General features: G+C 40.8%; 1 long non-coding RNA gene across 1 annotated transcript in view; it reads right to left on the reverse strand.

Moving 5' to 3' along the window:
* LOC309813791 overlaps positions 1–22,018 on the reverse strand; it is a 527,028-nt gene that overhangs the window by 485,305 nt on the left and 19,705 nt on the right. The window lies entirely within an intron of this gene.

A 22,018-nucleotide genomic window follows, 5' to 3' on the forward strand; every position in this document is an offset into this window, starting at 1 on the left:
CTACCTGGAGTAAAACTGGAAGCATCCAGCGAGGCACGGTTTTAGCACCAGCTCTGCTAGTCCTACACTAAGGCACTGCGAGCACATCACTCCCCTTCTCTGGGCCCAGACTTCATTATCTGGAAAATGAAGGGTTTTTAGATGTTCTCCAGAGTGACTCCCAAACCTGACAGTAAAAAGCTACACTGGAAAAGACTAGTCCTGGGATGTAATCAGAAGAAAAGGGAGCTAATGGCAGTATACATCCTAGACCCTAGATAGTCCTTTTCTATAGCTTATTTCATTTAACCTCTAAAACCCTTTAGTGAGGCTAGTCTTGACAGCAACAGAAGGCTGTGGCTGAGAGTGTGCAGGAACGTGGCCAAGGTCACAGATCCAGCAGTAGCAAAGCCATAGATCAAAACCAGGAGCTTGCTGACCCCAAAGGGGAAGTTCTTCCCACTACACCCTTGGTGATTTACCGAATGCCATCGTGTTGCTGGTAGCATCACATCAAAGCCACCGTGAACTTTGACTCCAGGACTTAAAAAGACATGCAAGATTACATCAAGGGTTAAGTTTGTTTTCTGTGCCAGACTTATCTTTTCAAAATATCTGATACTTTGTGAAAATGCTCTTGACTATAAAATAATTGCCCAATAGAATGCCCAGGAAAATTAGCTTGTATTTCTAATGTTTTTACTTAAAAATCTGTATTTTCCTTTCTCTAATATCCCTCATTTAACAGAAAAACATAGTTTATACCAGCAGGTTATGTCTGGGTACAACAAGGAAGAAGCTTGGAGGTTTTGAGCTTGCTTAAAATTTTTAGAGGCAACATCCCCAAATTACTTATTTTCTCAGCACCTTTTTCCAAAAGCAAAGTTCTTGGCAAGTCATGAAAGATTCAGCTATTTCACATCGTGGCTATTTTTTTAAGGAGCAATAATTTTCTAGGGATTAGAAATATGACACTCCTATTAGGCCAAGGCAGTGAAGCAGCTTCAGTGGGTGAATGCATTGCATAAAGCAACTGTCTGGCTCTCTGGGTTCAAGGTCATTCTTCCTCCCTTATAGGGATTCACATAATTGGCTACGCACATTCATCCAGTGAATCAGGTAGCAAGACAACCGATTAGATAGATCAGTGGTATGATGCAGGACACAGCTGCTCCGCTCCCTCCAGGCTTAAAATAATTCAGCACTATCAACCTCCCCCATTATGTACAATTAATTTTATAAATAGATAAATAGATATGTATAACTGAATCACTTTGCTGTACACTTTGCTAACACAACATTGTAAATCAACTGTACTTCAATTTTTAAAATAAATAAATAAATAAGCTTTTTAACATTTTAAAAATATTCTGAAATGAGAAAAAGAAGCATGGGTAAATAAAATGGCCGAAACACACCACGCACAGCAGAAAATACCAAATGTGCACAGGATACGAGCTTCACCGAGTGCTCATTGACTCCGAGGTCCTAATAAGGGAGTTCTGCAAAGCCTGCACTAAAAAGTACCCTACATTTAGCCAGCCCTAACCCCAGTCCAAACTTTTCTCCCATACCACAGCAGGTGGGCCTTACTAATTGGAACGTGCAGATCACGTGACCTGGAAGGTTTGGGCAGTACACACCACCAGAGAGCCCTGAATTACACACACACACACACACACACACACACATTTTTAGTTCTTACGAAATCTAAATATGCACAATAAATGTAGTTTTAAAACTGAAATGATGTGTTTGTATGATGGGTTAAAAAAAAAAAAGGTGAAGATGGTTTTCGTAGGCACAAATTTCCCCATCAGACTGGTGGTAATGACCCAAGATGGAAACAACAAAGATGCCTGGTGAAAAGGGACCCTCTAATCACATTAGCTTGTAGTTCTAAAGGAAGATGCTTGCTCTGAATTTCCCTTTATACAAAGCAACTTCAAAAAAATTCCTATTTTCTTAGTACATCTTTATGTAGGAAAGTCTGCGTGCCTTTGAAGCCTCAACACTAAACAAACAAAAGTCTTTACAAGTCCTGTCTGACCACCCAGGGAGAATCAAATAGTATTTTTTCTCCAGTAGGCCACCCCAGGATACCACGAATAACAAGGAAAAGGAGGAATTCATCTTGTAACCAGGATGTATTTTTCTAGTGTCGTTATTACACTGTTTTAATCTAAATATTTTGGTATATTTTTCACTAGCAAAGCCAAAGGACATCTAATTATTCGTCTATCTAGGTAGAAGTTTTGAAATAGCAGAAAATAGGTTAAAAGCAAGGGAACAGCAGAGAGGAGGAAGATTAAGGAATTTTCTTCTCAAAATCCCAAGAATCGAGCAGGGATTTTTAAAGTGCTGATGCTCAGAATGGCAGGACGGTGGAGCCAGGGCCTGGGTGTTCCTTAGGACAGAAACCCTGGGATTAAAACTCTCAAGGGCTTAGACTGCAGGAAGCATTTGGGGAGGGAGTTTGTTCAGCATCACACTGAAGAGCTTAGTTGCATGAAAGTATTTTAGAATCATAGGAAGGTCTTACCGTCATAAACATCCTAAAATGTACTCCTTTAATCATGTCCCATCCCTGCACAAAACCTCCGTTTGGGCCAAATAAAGACCAGATCCTGTAGCCAGACACTAGGGAGTCTCTCCTGTCAGACCCCAAACTGTCTTCCCGGGCTTGGTTTCTACTACTACCCGTGAGGCTCACGGTGCTCCAGGCCGCCTGCCGTCCCTGCTGTTCCTCCTGTGTGCAGGCACTTCTGCCCAGCCATGCCGATGGGGATGGTATTTTATTCACCTGAAATGCCTAGCCATCCTCATCTCTCTACTGACTCAAACTTCAAGACAGAAGGATGAAACCGGGGTTAAGAGCCCTCCTCCTGGATCACAGCTCTGCCTCTAAACAGCCCAGTGGCTTTGGACAAGTGACTTCATCTCATTCCCCGCCTCAGTTTCTTCATCTGCTAAATGGGGATGATAAAGGCTATCTCGTTGTGAACTTTAAGTGAGCCCAGGATGATAATCAACACATGCTCATCAACTTAGTGTTACTTTCCCCCCCCCCAAACTAAATGCCCCCATCCCCTTAACCCCCAAGCCTTCCTTAACACCTGCAGCCAAAAATAATCTCTCCCGTCTCTCAATTCCCCTCCCAATTTAACTCAGCTGTGCTGGGTTCCTCCGCACCCTCTAACTGCATTATCACTACCCCTCTAATGTCAGCACACCTACCACACTGTGTGCTTTTTGGGGGAGGCGGGACCCAGGTTTAATTCATGTTTGTATTCGTTCCACTGTCTTACATATAATCAAATTATAAGAAGCTCAGGATTCTAGAATTAACAGGACCCTTTAAATGATATAGACAAAATGATCTAGTTTTCTTATTCTATAGATAAGAAAACTGAACAGGGACTTCCCTGGTGGTCCAGTGGTTAAGACTCCACGCTTCCAATGCAGAAGGCATGAGTTCAATCCCTAGTCTGGGAACTAAGATCCCACATGCTGCGCGGTGCGGCCAAAAAAAAAAGAAAACCGAATAACCACACTATTGGTGAAGCGATAGAACCTCTTCCTATATGACAAACTCGAATGGGTGGATGGATGAACGGATGGGCAAATGAACATAGGGACAGACCAACCAGCCATCAGCTACAGCTTTCAAGATATTGTCAGCAATTCAAACCCGAGGGGGTAGTGAGCTAACCCACCATATAATAACCCCCTCATCACTCAGGCTTTCTTCATCTACCAAAAAGGTTTAAATGCCATCCATTTCTTTAAAATTCTTTACGATATACAGATCAAGAGGATTCACCATGCCAGAGGATTTGAGATCGCATTCCTCATCAACAGCACGATCTCTTAGTTAATTTACAATCTGACTGTATTCAAAACTTTTCAGGTAAACAGCAGCCCGCCCACCACCTGATGTATCTGACTCATGCCACGACTTTTGCTGAAAGCCCATCCCATGTTGCCCGTCACAAGCCTGTTCCCACAGGAAGCCCACAGACGGACCATCCCCGTGAAGAGCTCAGGACGCAATGTCATTTCTTCCTCCTCTCCTCCATTCTGCCGCCTCCATCTGTCCCTCCATGTATTCAGTGATGTGCAGTCCCGGCATGATAAACCCCATCACAGAGATAATGAGAGGAATTATGCAAAGGCAGATTGCAAAGCACTTGGCAAACCCTTAAGTCTGAAGGTTTTGGATATAGGAGCCCATTCCCCTTCACTCTGTAAGGTTCAGGAAACACAGCAGTCCTCTCAGATGGCAGGAAGCTCTGCACTAAGACCTGGGGCATAGGAAGAAGTTTCCAGAATGCCTCCCCAAGAAGCCAAGTGACTGACAGGAAGCAGCTTCGGGAAACATTCGGTAGTGTTGCTGCACCGTATTTTAAGATGCCCACCTCTCTCCATACCTCTTAGAGCTTTTAAACGGACTGGCTGTGCAATGTGGGGAATAGACCAAGTAGAAAATATTTGGTGTAGGATGGCTGGGACCGGAGTTAAGATGTGGAAAGCAAGTTCAGAGCAATTGAAGATAACACACAAAACAATCTGCCATAGCACTGAGCTATCACTGTCCTTTCCCTTGTAGGGTTCTGGCTACTCCAGGAGCATGTGAGGCAACTCAAGGAAGCCTTCCCTGCTGCACAGGATCTGTCTGAGAGAATGATGATGGTGGTCCAAATGTCAGAAGATGTCTGTGGACACTCCACCTAACCCCACACTACTGATGACACCCCTATCCCCACACTCTGCCTTAGTTCTTTATGGCATTTATTGTTACCTGACAGTAAATTGTAGCTCTTTTTATTTCCACCATTGCCAGTCTCCCCTGACAAAACCTAAGCTTCTTTAGGCCCTGACTCTGTTGTCTTCACACCAATATTCCCCATACTTAGAACAGCATCTGACGCAAAATAGGTGGTGAATTAATCTCTCTTAAGTGAATAATTGAGATCCACTTCCCAGATCAGAAACCTATTCACGTAGACCCATGGTTACTAAGTTACCAACAACAATGGTTTCTCTCTCCCAATACAATAGTATTGGGTTTAACGTAACACCCACTTTGACCCTGGTCTCTCTCTACTAATACCTGAGGAAAGTCAGCAATAAACCCAGAGAATGAAAGAGGTGCTTCTAGTAATTCTACTGGGATAGCAGGTGTTCAACGGGAGTGTCGGACAAGCCAGAGTGTAGAGTCACTTCAACCCTAAAGCAAAACCAGACCTGAGGAGGGACACCATTGACCATGGTTACTGGACTATTCCAGATGCAAAGGGCACAACTTGTCTCTGGGAACAAATGGGCCTACAACTGATGGATGTCATTCCGCCTCTGGCAGTGAGGAAACCACGAGGGGTGGCATTTTCTCCCTGTGGCCACAAGGGCCCCACTGCCATCCAGAGTGTAGGACAAAGTTAGAGTTGCCCTAAGGAAGACTACACTGGGGACAGAGGCAAAAATCAGGTTGGAGGGCTTCATTTTAGAAGAAAATGTGCTTGTTGACCAATATATAGTGTAAAAAGTTCTCACTGAACAGAGCTCTATGATTCAAATAAAAAAGAACGTTTTAAAAATAAAAATACAGGGCTTCCCTGGTGGCGCAGTGGTTGAGAGTCCGCCTGCCGATGCGGGGGACACGGGTTCGTGCCCCGGTCCGGGAGGATCCCACATGCCGCGGAGCGGCTGGGCCCGTGAGCCATGGCCGCTGAGCCTGCGCGTCCGGAGCCTGTGCTCCGCAACGGGAGAGGCCACAAAAGTGAGAGGCCCGCGTACCGAAAAAAATTTAAATTAAATAAAATAAATAAATAAAAATACATATTTAAAATCACAGTAATTCGTGCATGCAAAATCTCTTTTAAAAGTATAACAAACTATATACCTTGTGTATATTTTCTTCCTTCTATTATGAATCATCTTTTCTGCAAAAACTAAAATTAGGGTAACTATTGACAGCAACATACAGGTTTTTCAGGATTTTCAATTCGAAATTACTGTAACTTTTCACAAGCATATGTGTGCAGAGTAGAATTTCAGCTCAGTTGCAGCATACTACCTGAGAGAAATTTTTCTTCATTGTTCTTGCTACTTCAAGAATAACTCAACAATGAAACAACCACATACTGGATTCTACTATCTTTTCCCCCAAACTGAGAAATTTTTCTCAACAAAATTGCTTTACATGAATCCATTTTAAACAATAATAAACCGCAATACTGCTGAAGTTTATATTCATCCTATGGACAGGATGGCCCATTGATATGCTTTTCCACTCAATGGGTAAGAAAATGCAATATGCACCTGAGAAAACGTTGTAGGTTTTCCCCTTCTGGCCCTAAGCAAGCCTCAGCTTCCTCACATACGAAAATGCTGATGTGAGGTCCTTCTACCTTCCCTGAAATGGTCTCTGTATGCGTGAAGGAAAAGAATGGTATCTTCCCAGCCTAGAAGAGAAGCAGGCACTAAAGAAGTAGTTGAGGAAGGAAGACACTTAAAGGGGAAGGAAAGGAAGGGAGTTGGGACTGACCTAAAAGACCGAGCAGAGGAGGCAGACAGCAAAGCCAAGACAGGATTCTGCCACAAATGACCTTTCACCCTCTAATCACAGTGTACATCTCAGACACCTTCAAACCAGGGACCAGTGTCCTAGCAGAAGGCCAGAACACTCCTGGAAGATCAGTTGAGCCATTTTTCCTTTTTCTTCAAGAACAGCAGTAGCATCTGCCAAAATACGTCCTCGACCTGCCCATCCATCTTTCCCCTCCCCCTCTCCGAGCTCTCCTCTATCCTTCATGCTAAACAAACCCCTCTGCTCGTCACTCTCGTCCCCGTTTCAATCATCATCCACAACAGCAAAGACATGTGCAAGGGCTTGTGGACATGTGGCCCCGTGCCAAACATTGAACAAACAGACGGAAGTTAACAGACTCGCTCCCATCTTTGAGTAGCTCACCGAAGAGAATAGTGTTGGGTTTTACAAATTTTACCACCAGAAAAAACTCCGGGTCCATGCCCTATTAACAGCAGGTCTGGGGCTTTGGGTACAAAGGGTAGCATGTTTTATAAGGCCCTGTAAATCAAAGTGAGTTCTCTCCCACCCAAGCTCTGTCTGCCCATAGAAGCACAAAGTGGATGTCTAAACCATGAAAGCAACTCTTTTCAAGGAATGTCTTCCTTTCTTCTTTTTCCAATGCGCTGGATTTGTTGCTGCAGTCCTGAAACAGCACGATCTTGTTCAGGACACAGCCAACCAGGGCTCAGTGAGTATCTGAACCATGTCTTACTTGCACACATTAAGTAATTATATCCCAAGATGTTTATGCTGGACACATTGCTCAGAAAAATGTTCAGGTGCAAAAAAAAAAGGTTAAACGGAAAACAGAAAGGAGGCACAAGGATTTCTGCTTTTCGAGAGCAGAGGCGTCTTCCTCTCAGTAAACGCATGTGTTAAAAGTTGTTGTTTTCCTCCAGACATTTCTATTCTCATGTTTTAAAATACCATAAGCTCTGAATGATCTTAGTCCAGAAAATAAAAGTTTCCGGGATTTTCTTATAGAGAAGTTCAAATTGTAGAAGAACATTTGATATTTTCAGTTTTCCTGAAGATCAGAAGGACTTGCAGAATAATGCATTTTTCCCTCAACAAAGGGCATCTGCAAAGCTTAGCCTGCTGAAAAGAATCATTCTGACAGTCTTAATGTATTCTTTTCAGGAAAGCCCTGCTTAGAGAATTCCACAGAAAAATAACATCAGTACCCCAGGAAAGCATCCATCTACATCATTATAGCTTCTTGTAAATAGATGAGGCCAGAGGATTTTCAATATATTTGAGGTATTAGATTGAGGGGGGAATAGGAGTGATCATCTTGAATATTATATATTTTTCACTTTCTCCTGATGGACCAATATTAAAACAAATATTTGAAAGATTTGCCAGTCTTTCAAAGAACACCTCACAGGAAAGCCCACTTTCAGAATCCTGCTGGAAGACAAAAATATCCCTAAGGTAGGAAATATAGAGTTACATCACCATTGTATTGGAGATGTATTGGAGAACAATAACCCCAACACCAAGAATTGTTATAGCACAATATTAATAGAACAAGCTCCCTTACATCCAGGGCTCAGACTATTTTGTAAACACTCTTTCTTGTTGGGATGATACTACCAGGGAATGGGAATAAGAGGAATTTTCATGACTTGTCTCAGGTCACTGGTCAGCTGGAGTGGTAGACAAGATGTAAATACTTGATTGTGCCCTGCTGACCTAAAAACATCAACCACATACCTTTCAAGTAATAATCTAAAGAATCCTAATTCCAAGCCATTTTCAAGGAGACCCATATTAATCCTTCCATTAACTTCTGATTTTGCCCCTTTTTCTCTATTTCCATTACCACCCACCATAGTACAGGTAAGGCATAGGATTACAGGAAAGTTCCTAAGTGGTCTCCCTGGCTGGAACCAATCTCTCTCTGTCTCTCTCTCTGTCTCTCTCTCGCTCTCTTTCTTACATCCTTTGAGTACAGAATAGAAAGCAAAGCTTCCTCAAACACTGGTTTTATCATATCCTGCCCCGGAACAGGAAGCAAGTTCCCCATTGCCTATCAGAATACGTAAAGTTCTCAACCATCAATCTCATTCCTCACCACTCACCTGATGCAGAGAAATCTCCAGTTCTCCCCCTGCTTCCCCTGACATGTTTATTCACCCTTCAGGTCTCTGCCACCACACTTCCTACTCACCTAGGTTTCCTCAATACACACCCAGTGATCAAGCTATCAGAATGGAAAAGCATCTTGGAGCCCACTCGGTCCAACCCGGCCGCCCTCTCCACACAGCCGACCACATGGACATCCAACTTCTCCTTCACGCTTTCAGGGATGACGGAGTCACTGCTCTGAAAAAACAGTGCCCTGTCAGACATTTTAATTGTAAGAAAACACTTATTGGAGCAGAATTCTTGTATGTTCACTGGTACATACTGGGAGAGGATGACAAGGGTTTGGGGCAGTGCTGACCAGCTTGAGGACTCTCGGCTCAGGCCCCTGCCCAGGATTGTGTAGCATGGATGCGTAGGATGGATGTGTAGCATGCCTATAACCCCTGCATGGTAGCCACATGGGAAGATCTACACTAATAGTATTGATTACTCTTCTAAAATCTGGCACCCCAAATTGAACACAGTCTGCACTGACCATCTCAAATCCAATTTATTTCATCAAGCTTTCCCCCAATAACTAAAGCCCACACTCATTTTTCCTCTTCCTGATGACTAAGTGCAAAATTTCTGCTTGAAATGAACTTGATATGTGACATCGTGACTTTTGACTTTATTTACTTTAGGATTTTCCTAAATGAGCATCTTATTTCATGTGTGTCAGATTTACTTTCCCAACATGACTACAGCTTCATTAGGGGCTATGTATCATTGTCATCATCGTTATACCTACAAGTACACCCTACAGGTCTGGGCACATATTAGGGCCTCCCAGAAACATCTGCAGAACTGATTCTGCAGCCTCTGAACAGGAAAGCTATGGCTTAGAGGCTATGGTCTGATTCAAAAGATATAAACCTCACCTGAAGAGGAAGTTTATCATTCTGCCTGTTTATTCAGGCAGAATCTAAACAATGACACAGACTTTCAGACTGGAAAACTTAGTACAAATAAACGCTTCCAGACAGGTCCAGATTGGGAAGGAGGGCTGTGGAATTCCTTCTCCTATCTGGGTTATTAGGCCCAGATACCCAACACTCAAGTTATAAACACTATTAAATGATGTTGCATAGTTTTATTTAAAGCTACGTTTGCTATCAGATTAGACTTTAACATTTAATAAATTTCCCATTAGAATATGGTGAGAGTAGAGAGTATTTTGATTTAAGCTTCATTTCAAGTATGAAACTCAAGCTGTGCTAGTTAAAACAGGCTCTAGTTGTAATTCAGCCTCCCAGGAAAGTCAGGACTCTTGGATTCCCCTAATCCTCTTCCTCTAGGGCTGAAAGGCCTGGGAACTGAGTGAATTTACATGTTCTTCCTTGACCACAAAGCTAAGTCACAGGGTCCTAGCCAAACTCTTGTCTCACTCCTGTGGATTCGAGCTGACTTGTCCCTGCACGGCTAAGCTCAGAATTCACCTTGGAGAAAGTGAACTTTACGGTAAGAATCCTGCCACAGAAATAGAGGAAACACCTTCCTTTCCTGGAGAGGAGCCCTAACTCTCTTTTTCCGCCTCTCCCACCTCAAAAGCCCGTACATTTGAAACTCTGATAGATTAATGGGAAGTCGGCACTGGTCCCTCTGGACCTGATCCATTTTTAAGTGAGCTCTGGACAACTTGGACACTTGACAGATCCTAGAAGGATGAAATATGAGGAGAGAAAAGGAAGTTTGACACATGCAGAGAATATGATCTCTGGGGTTGGGGAGAAGCTGAGAGGGGAAATATTAAGACAGGATGCAGAATACAAACTTAATTGACTGATAACACCACTGAAGAATAAAGACTGGGTTCTCCGTTAAAGTTTGAAAGTTGAGCAGTTAATATAAACTTGTAACTTTATGCAAAAAATTCTTGTGGCTCAGGGCAGGCGAAGGACTTCAGCGATGCCCTTGAATTCACCTTCACATTCACTCTTCTTGTCCGGTCTGTGCAAGGCAGGTGGAATAAGAGGGGAAAAGTGATTTTACGTGGATGGTAAAAGATAAGGTAAAAATAATTGCACTGCAAAACAGATTGTTTGCCATTCTTACCTTTATGAATCCCAAGGAAGAATAAAAGTGATAATTTTTATCACTAGGATAGGGGCAAAGCAGGCCTGGGACAAATTTTCAATGCAGATCTTCAGGGGAAAATTAAATCCCAACTCCATTTCTCTCTCTGAAAATGGCATTTCCATACAAATCTATTCTGTTCATTAAAAGCCAACATTATTCTGAAGCATCACCAATTCATGAGTTTGGCCAGGACTAAGGGATCTATTTATTTTAATTCTACAGCAGTACCTTTTTTTTTTTTTTTTTTTTTTTTCTGTACGTGGGCCTCTCACCGTTGTGGCCTCTCCCGTGGTGGAGCATAGGCTCTGGACGCGCAGGCTCAGCGGCCATGGCTCACGGGCCCAGCCGCTCCACGGCATGTGGGATCCTCCCGGACCGGGGCACGAACCCACGTCCCCTGCATCAGCAGGCAGACTCTCAACCACTGCGCCACCAGGGAAGCCCCTACAGCAGTACCTTTAAAACTCTGAAGGTTAGGTGGTTGGGAACACCAAAAACTAACCATTTAGTCCACATTTATATAAGCAGCAAACAACTGGTAAAGAAAACAAAAATCTACATTCTAGTCTATACTAATACCCTTTTTTTAATCCAGTAAATAAGATGACTTGAAAAACTGAAAATAATATCCTTTTAACACCTAATTCAGTGCAGGACGCTTAGTAGGTGCTTGGTAAGTTATCAATGAGTGAACAACTGATTTCTTTAAAACATCAGAATTTATTAAATAAAAACAATAAAGGGAAGATTGCCTTCTCATGGGCAAAGAATGGTGAAAAGAGAAATCAAGATTATATTACCACTGAAATCTCCCATAAGATCATGACCAAAGGAAATGAGAATCTAAAAGAAGTAATAAAAACATTTCAGGATTCACAGTACTTATGCTGCATCTCTTTCAAATAAACTGATTCTATAATCAGTTGCATCATCCCTGTGAAACGAATATAACTCAGAACAATAAAAAGACATTGTGTGAGCTGAACCAAGACCGTTATGAGGCCAAAGTTCTTTTGAGACAATGTACAGGTAGATGTTAGTGCTATAAGATAATATGAAGAGAAATGCTTTCAATCAGGCTGCCTTAGCATGAACTGTTAACCATACAGGGTTTTTCTGAGGAGTATGCATAATTCTCAAATTTTCTCCACTCCTTACCATGACTAAGATGAGCTATATCTTCTTGTACTTCCACAATCTGGTTTGGCTGAGTATTGTCTATGGGCATGGTTTATAATTTTTCATTATTTTCTAGAGATCTCCTATTTCACAAATGTATCTTGGTACAGATATCATTCTACAGTTAGAAATGAACCAACCTCTTCTAAATTACTTAGCTATCAATCCATGGAAATATCACTGTTTGGGTAAGCACTTTATAGTTTTCTCAAGTTCCTCTATTTAAAAGAAATTAAATTTTTATCGTCTCACGACCCATTTTAATTTTTTTTAAAGAATGGGAGTCATGTTGGATAAGGTTGCATTGTCCTGTTCAGTGATGTCAAATAAAATGCAGCCAAGTAGACTCTAGACAAAAGTATCAGACTTCACCTGAGTTTTAAACAAAAAAGAACCCTCTCCCACCACAATCATTCAAAGGGTAAGATTAATTCTGTATATCTCTGGAAGGCTTTATTTCTCAAATTACAAAAGTGTCTATCTTTGGTAAACTCCTAAATAGATAATACATACCACATTTCCTTCTCAGCGATGTTTGTATTTCATCTCCCAATAAATCCATTTTGTTAAAACACTGATTTATTTCAACTTTGCAGCCAAAACTAAAGACATCACCTATTGTTCTTTGTTGTATGAAAAACAACCTTCAAATTAATTTTATGTAATGATGTTTACATAGATGTGAATAGATGAATCTGAAATGTTCGATCCACATAGGTAAAATAAAATAAATTAGTATAACTATAATCAGGCAGACCAAAACATCAAGGTGTTCAAAGTGAGGGAAGAAAGCAAGGATGGAAGATTCTGTGAAAACAGGACCAGGTCTTGTACCAAACCTTACAGAAGAGTCGTTCCAGTTCTACCTACAATAAAACAGCAAGTCTTAAATAGAAGGTGCATGGTGGGCAGGCTTGTGCAAATCTTCAGGACACCCAAACATATGCATGAGGCTAGGGAGGGAGGTGGTCCCTCCAGGAATACGGAGAGCAGTTGGGGAGCAAAAGCCCCACCATGATTGAATATGCAAGAGGAAGGGCAATGGAACAATCAAAAGCAGATAGCTCCTTAAAAAGAATGGAGGCCAGCCCAAGCTGCAGAAGACTTTCTTGCAGTCCATAGAATGCTTTGTCTTGTCTCTGTGTGTGGACCTGTAAAGAATGAATGTATTTTGTCCTTTAGGGGTGATTTTAACTTCAGATTTTCTATTTGAAAATGTTATATCTAATTCGTATACACAGACCACCCGCCCCCCAGGGCTTGTGGAATTCTTTAAATAAATCAAATATTAACTGCCTTCCCTAACTCTAATTTAAGTATGAGAACTGACAAGTTTTCCTGCACTTTTTTAAAGGAAACTCCTTGCATAAATTATGATACATTCATTCTGTTCCATCCAAAACTGCCATGCCATTCATAAGAATAAGGAAGATCTAGTTGTTTGGGCGCAGAAAGCTGATCATAGTATATGAACACGTGGGGGAAAACGCAAACAGCACAAAAAGAGGTATGACAACCCACATACACCAGGGTAGCTTACCTGGGAAGTAGGTACAAAACATTTAAAGGATGAATGAATGAATGAATGAATGAATGAATGATAAATGCTCTAAGTGGCTGCTTTATAAATTGAATAGCTGGTTCTCATGTGAACAAAACCTTCACAGACAAGTTTAACCTGCTCAGCAGGTGTAAGAGTCCATTCCTTTTTAATTGGCAAAAAGAATCTTCTCCAGTTTTTACTTATTCTACTGATTACAATGACAAAAGTGAACAGCTAGGCTTTTTTGTGTTTCTTTTTTTCCCTTTCTGGCCCCTCTACACTCTAATTCTTGGGCAACTTTCCTATACAGACTAATTTTCAAAACTCGTGGGAAGAATTTATTCAGACCAGCACATTCAAGGAAAAAACGGACTAGAATTTAGTCTTGTTTCTTTCTAGGGATTTAAAATAGTCCTGGTCCCCTGGCCCAGAAGAACTCAAAAATCACAGTTTTATGTCCTTTCTATTGCAGGCCCTAAAGCAATCCAGAGGAGAAAAGGAAAATAAATGACATCTAACTGGGTTCTGCTGAGCTGGGATGAGAATACAGATGGACAATCCTTATTTCTCTTATCATCAATCACATCTTGCAGCATGGCTAATAAGATAAATTGTCACAAAATAGCCAAAGTGTTTCCCTTCAATAAAGGTGTTGGCTATGAACAAATAAAATATTTACAGGGTCTTAAAAATGCATATTATTCCTATTTCTGCTCTCTTAGTAGGCAACAATTTTGAGACACTTATTCTTCATTATCAGAACAATGAGCTCCCATCTGAACAGCTAACACACAATCCTTCGCCAATATTTAGTGAATAAATCATGCTGGATCATTTTACACTAGAATTATGCCAACATCATTGATCATTTCTTCTTTATTTCACCCTCTCTTTCATTAAAATAAATACAATTTTACTTAGGAAAACTCTTAGCTCCAATGTTTACCTCTCTTCTTGAAGGTATTTTACTTTAAAACAAGCCCTTTCTTATACTAAACTGAACTCTGCAGGAATCCATGGTCTTAGGACTAGCTCACTTCTCGCTATTCTGAATCCCACTAGTCCTTCCAAACCAGCTAAAATTATGCCTTACTCCCTAACAATGCACCCTCATCCAGAGCACACTTTTGGGGAAATTCCTCCATCACTGTTGTTCTCTACTATAAACTCTTTTATCCGTAACTTCAACACTTCAAATATCCCAGAATTGTCTCTCCATTGGACTCTAGTTTCCATAGTTCCTGGAGGGAGCAACTATGACGTACTTTTTTCCTTTCTCTCTTTTCCACACATCAGGCATTCAGCCAACACTTCTTGAATGAATGATTGAATGAAAAAAATGAATGATCACACTCCATCCCTTTTGAAAATGAGCTTTGGAATTAACCACCTACATGTTGAGGTGATTCTCCTGCAGATGTTCTAAAGTCCCCTTAAATTATCCAGCTGATTAAAAGGAGCAATGACTAGAATGTTAAAATAACAATAAACACAAAAGATAGTTCTATGGTGCATCTTAATATAGTACATTTGGCAACATGATTTAATGAAGTACAATCCAGTAACCCTGGTGCCATAAGGCAGGCTTTTGGTTTTGTATTTTTAAGAGTTCCACAGTTGGAGGTAATGCAACTTAATGCAATACATATTTGACTATGTAGAAAAAACTATACATCTCCTGAAAGTATCACAAGAAGTCCCAAACAGAGACATTTGACCCAAACAGATGAGGAGTTGCGTTGATTTTCCCTGGCTTGAGTGAGGCTACTGTGTTTCAGAGCTTCCCAACAAGTGGCCACGTGATGTTCACAGGTATGCTTCCATATTGATCTCTTCAGCCCTGTGTTGGCTGGACAGAGCCTGGGTGGCCAGAGCCCTCAGAACAGCTGGAGCCCCTGGACCAGGCATCTTTGGCCACATGCAACCTTATCTATTGGCTCCTGAGTGTGTGCCTTACAGATATTTTATGTGCCATAATGTGGAAAAGCATGAGAAGCAACCAAAGTGACTCTCCTACTTTGCCACTGAGTTGCTGAGTACCAACGCCTTGCTGCCTTGGCACAGATGGCCAAAGTAATCAAAGCCTGCTGTAATATGAAACAAAAACTCTACAGATATTCCCCAAGATAGAGAAACACAGAGAGAAAGAAAGATAATGGGATGAGAATTTGGCAATATTTTGCATGACAATTGTATTTGTTGTAGGAAAAATAAGTATTATTATAACAGCTGATCCCAGAGCCTCTTGGGAAAGAAACTGCCTTTATTTAGGAAAATATCTTTATGAGCCACTTGAGGGCAAGGGAGACAGGAGAGAAAGGATATAGTGTAGCTAACCTCTTGATGTAAAAATATTATGGAAATTTGAGAGAGAGAGAGAGAGAAAGAAGAATCAGCAATTTGCAGAATCCCAGAGTCCATGGAGAAAGGATGGCCAGTAAGATACTGAAGAACAGGGATGTTTATTATAAGTTTTGAATTACTGGTATTGCTGTGATTCTAAAACACCTTTCATTAAAGTCTCTACATTCCTAATGCATTGTGTGATTTTTTTTTTTTTTTTAATCATGGAAAGGAGTCTGAGGCTTTGAGTTTGTGCAGAGGGAAGAGAAAGGGACAGCCATAGAGGGGGACATATGAGTGAGATTAAGGATTCAGTTGGAAAAGGAGCTAAAAACAAGAAATGGCCAAAAGAGCCCTGGAAATTCAAGGATATCTTGACAGGGGACGGTGAGGGAAGTGGGTTCAAACCCTTCAAAATCTGAGGAATGAGGATATGAGGAAATCTTAACTAAATCTTAAGAGGCAAGTTAATGGCTACCTTCTGGGAGATACAGAGTAATACATAAAGATACAATGTAAATGAATAGATAGTAAGAGAGATGTGGTTGGCAATATATAATGTTCTTATCATGAATATGAGTGCACATTAGAAAAATGAGGCTTCAACCTCCTTTTAAATAGTCTCCCTTATACTCTCCAGTTTAAAAAATCCCAAAGCCCAGATAAACAACAAGGTCCTACTGTATAGCACAGGGAACTGTATTCAATACCCTGTAATAAACCATAATGGAAAAGAATAGGAAAAGAGCATATATATGAATGATTCAGATATATGTATATGTATATACATATATATATATATCTGAATCATTATGCTGTACACCAGAAGCTAACACAAAATTGTAAATCAACTATACTTAAAAAAACACACAAACAAACAAACCCTAAAGGCCAGACGTGATTTTTTTGTATGTGTTTGCTATAAGGTCACCAATCACCCAGACACTCAGAGTTCCATAAAAAACCCATACTACTGGGCTTCCCTGGTGGCGCAGTGGTTGAGAGTCCGCCTGCCGATGCAGGGGACACGGGTTCGTGCCCCGATCCCGGAAGATCCCACATGCCGCGGAGCGGCTGGGCCCGCGAGCCATGGCCGCGGGGCCTGTGTGTCCGGAGCCTGTGCTCCGCAACGGGAGAGGCCACAGCAGTGAGAGGCCCGCATACAGCAAAAAAAAAAAAAAAAAAAAAAAAAAAAAAAAAAAAAAACCCATACTACTGATTTTGCATGTCTACCAACATAGTGACAAATGTATACAGTTGACCGTTGAACAATACAGGTTTGAACTGCACAAGTCCACTTACATGTGATTGTTTTCAATAAATGCACAGAGTACTACACAAACCATTGTTGGTTGAATCCATGGATGCAGAACCAAGCATACTGGAGGGCCAACTATGGGACTGGAGCACCCATGAATTACGGAATCTGCAGCCAGTCCTGGAACCAATCCCCCTCATATACCAAGGAATGAATGTTTACATTTTTGTTTGCCGAAGATGCAATATTTTCATAAAATTATCACATTATTAATAATGGAAACTCTAAATGGTTCTGCCTTCCTGCACACAGGGTTAATATAATGATTTCATCTTCTCACATACTTATGACGTTACTATTAGGGACCTGTATATTCTGAGTTGTATTTCCAATCATTACAGACGTATCTGGCATTGAATTATTCACGTTTTCTCAGTATAAACCATCGTGTTCAATGGGTGGCATGTGACAGACAACTGGGCAAAGACAGAGCCACAATTTCCTATCTAGTCCATGATCCCAAGCTAAATCCATCAGGCAACCGAGACGGCTGAGTCATTAATCTTCTTGAAAGAGTGGGTTGTTTACAAAGACACTCAAGCTGATCAACTGGTTCATCTTGGCTGTAGTAGAGACTGGACTTTTTCTTCTGGGGTTTAAAACCAAGGTAAAAACAATCGGTACTTTCCAAAACCAAATTACAGTTTTGTGTAAATAAACAAAATTTTGACTAGAATGAAATATTTTTAAGTACCTGTATTTTTTAGTTCTCAAAATAAAATATTTTATTAAATTAGTCTATTATCTGATCCTGCTTAACTTAACCACGACTAATGGTGTCAAAAGCTGGCAGTGAAGTGGTTAAAAGCTCTACTTCTGTACTTAATTATGGTCAAAATGAATTTTAGCATGCAGACAGTGTTCTCACAGAGCTATGGAATAATCCACGGGTCTAAGAACCTCTAATTCCCAATTGACACAGTAGCTTATAATTGCAGTTTCATAGTGTTTAGTAAAAACATTCAGCTTCAAAAAAAAAAAAGCCCATAATATGAATGCATGATTAAATAAATCACCTGAGATCTATTTGGAACACATTTTTTCTTTCTGACAAATCACTCATTCTCACATTTGGATAACACAAGGGTGATTTTTAAAGCACTGATGCACTTGAAAACTCTTCCAAAGCAAAGAAATCCATGTCTTTGTGGTGACATGTTTCTTCTTAGATAAATATGTCACAGTTATATATTGCATATAACAGATTCTATAGCTTTTCAGTCTAAAAAAAGGTGTTTTATACACCCTATACTGTACTAAATTTGCAACCTGCATGCAGAAAAATAGAAGCCATCTTGAAAAGTAAAAGAAACAAATTACTTCTGTAGAAAAAAGAATTCTAGAACACAGTTACGCTGAAAACAATGGTTATGGGCAGAAAAAAAAATGACAAGACATATAGCAGCTCATTAAAAATTCAGAGGACATTGGAAAAGGCAAATTTAATTTGCCCACCTTCACCAAATATGCTGAAAAATGTCCAACAAATACAACATACAAAGTGTGTTCTATGAAATTTTAAAACTCACAAGTTCTATCATTTTCAGTCAATGCTTCTAAACAGAAGCGAGAAGCTGCATTTACTAAAAGCTTACCTAGACAGGGATCAAAGGGAATACAGATAACTGAGAGAAGCAAACTATCGGTTAATGTGGCATCAAATGCTCAATGCAGCAGTTTTGAGCTTCCAACATACCAAAAGGTAGCAAAGTATAATATCTTTATGTTTACCTTGCCCCATTCCTCAAGGGTTTGAGCTACATAAACTGCTCTATGACCATCTTAAAGCCACAGATATTAAGAATTATCAAAGACCTTAAATGTATTTCCGGTCCAGACTTTTGTTTCCTGGCAAACATTGCTATTCTTCCTTTAGAGAAAACTCAGACCTGGAGCATATAGGTAACCTTCATCCTGTAAGTACTGCCCTCTCCCTCCTTGCCCACCACTCAGCCCCTACCTCCCAGCAAACTCCTGTGTCATCATTCATGTATATTTCACTCGCAACCATAATGTCCGCAGGATGAATGGTCACAGCACCGGAACACAAAAGTTCAATGTCATTCAACACATACGGGGGCTACTGTGTCAGGGTACCAAAAGAGAACAAAATATCTAGAATGGATAGACAACAAGGTCCTACTTCATAGCACAGGGAACTATATTCAATAACCTGTGATAAACCATAATGGAAAAGAATATTAAAAAAAGAATATATATATATATATCAAATATATATATAACTGAATCATTTTGCTGTATAGCAGAAATTAACACAGCATTATAAATCAACTATACTTCAATTAAAAAATTACTACTTTAAAAAAAAAAGAGAATAAAGAAGAAAAAATGACCCCTACACTTAGGAAGTGTGACTGAGAAAGTGTTTTAAAGGGTATAACATTGACAGAGAGACAGACCAAGAGTCAGTGATGAGGTACCAGAGGAATAAGTAAGAATGCTCAGGAAATGCAGAACACAGCAGTGGTCAGGATCAAGTCCTTCTGACAAGGGAAGGACTTCCTGGCCAGGGATTTGTTGGAAAAGCAAGGACCAGCACTCACAGGGAGAGGAAAGGCTTGTGCAAGCATGGGATCGGGAAAACCTGAATTTCCCAGGCACACTTGAAATAGCCCGTGCAACCAGGACACTGCTACAGTTCCTCAACCTGTACAGGCAGCCCCCAAACTGACCTTCAGCGGCCCTGATATTGCAATCATCCCTGTGTGTCCCATCGCACGAGAATCCAATCCTCACCCTTCACCCCCGCCTACAAAGCCCTAATGAGCTGGCCTGTCCTTCCCTCATGCCTCAGGACCACACTGGCCTTCTTGGGGTTCCTCATTCCTAATTCCTTCCTGTCTTGAGCCTTTTCTCTGCCTGTTCCCCCCACTTCAAATGCCCTTCCCTCTGATCTTCACAGGACCGACTACTCCTTGCAATCCAGATCCCAGGGTAGAGGAAGCCTCTTCAGAAGCACCTCACCTGACCTCCCAATCAGCAGCACCCACCCTGGTGCTTCTGCATCACCCTACTTAATTCTCTGCAGAGCAACATCTGATATTTTTCTTGCGCATTATTCGTTATTATTGAAATCAGAACAGTCCATCTTCATTAGTTACACCTTTTGTATTTATGAACATGCCTAACTGGCTAAAATTCATTTGTAATCCCCCAAATCAATACACGCAGTGCTTCCACATTCATTCAGGGCAAGCACAGAGCAGCAAAAATATTGAGTTGACCAAGGCACACATTCCCAGCTGGGGTCCAACAAGGTCATGCTCTATTTCTTTTTTTCTTTTTTTTTTTTTTGCAGTACGTGGGCCTCTCACTGTTGTGGCCTCTCCCGTTGCAGAGCACAGGCTCCGGATGTGCAGACTCAGCAGCCATGGCTCACGGGCCCAGCCGCTCCGCGGCATGTGGGATCTTCCCGGACCGGGGCACAAACCCATGTCCCCTGCATCAGCAGGCAGACTCTCAACCACCGCACCACCAGGGAAGCCCTGCTCTATTTTTTGTTTCAGGTCTCATACAGCAAACAAGTATCCTTTCTGTGGTCTATTTACTGCCCATTTTTCACATTTTGGTGCTTTTTATTGGTGATTTTGCTGTTTAGGATGCCCCCCCAAGTGTGGTACTGAAGTGTCGTCTTGCACAGGAAGGCTATGGTGTACTTACAGAGAAAATTCTTGTGTTAGATAAACATCTTTCAGGCATGAGTACCAGGGCTGTTGGCTGTGAGTTAAATATTAACCAATCAACAATATATATTAAATCAAGTGTTTTTAAGCAGAAACACAAATAAAACAAGGCTATGTGTTGTTCAGTTGACAAAAATGTTGTGACCAGAGGCTCACAGGAACCTAACCTTCTATTTCCCCTAGGAGCAATGGTTCCATATTTGCAAATTCAGTGTTCACAGTGACCTTACAGAGCATAACTACCATGAATAACAAGAATTGAATGCACTTATTTTAAATATGGGTATTCTTGGAGTTCTCCAAAGAAAGATATTTTGGCGAATCAGTCTATTTTGCTCCTGCTAAACCAGACGACAGCTGGTGGTAACGAAAGTAGCAGAGAAATGGTTAAGAGTTCTACTTTTGTTTTTAATTAGGTTTTAAATAAATTTCTGCATATAGATGAAGTGGGTTTAGACAAAAGCTCTACTTTTGTCTTTAATTAGATTTTAAATAAATTTCTGCATATAGATGAGGTGGGTTTAAATGACATAATCTATTTTTCCCTGCAAGCAGGAACCCTGTCTATCTTGTTCAGGGCTGTGGATCACCATGCCCAGCACTAAGTGGGCTCTCATTAAAAATCTAATGAATGAATGAAATACTCACTTCATGCCAAACAAAATCCTTTTTCTTATATTTATTTCCCTTGCAAAATTATATACCAAGTGTAAGGTGCTAAATTCTTGCCCTCACTTAACTTGAACGGGATAAAAAATTTGAAGTAATTGTGTTATAGTAAAAAGATCAAGAACTTCAATAACAGACTTGGAGTTGGATTCTAACTCTAAAATACTACCTATGTGAGTTTGAATAGTTTATTTTACCTTTCAGAGCCTCATTTTTCTTGTATATAAATTAGGGATAATATCACCTCCAGCACATGATTGTGATGAACAATTGTGATAATGTATATACAATTTCTAGTACATTGCCTCACACATAACAGATACTGAATAAATACCATCCATTCAGGTTTACATGGAATCATGAGTCATTCACAGCAGAAAGGCCAGAGCAAAAGGAATGAAGTCCTCATTTGACAAGACAGAAAGAAGAGGATTGGGTAGCCTCTGGTAGCCAGGCCCATTTTTATTTTCCCATAACTTTTT

This window comes from Mesoplodon mirus (genome assembly GCF_964341445.2).
Source record: "Mesoplodon mirus genome assembly, chromosome: 12".
Classification (NCBI taxonomy): domain Eukaryota; kingdom Metazoa; phylum Chordata; class Mammalia; order Artiodactyla; family Ziphiidae; genus Mesoplodon; species Mesoplodon mirus.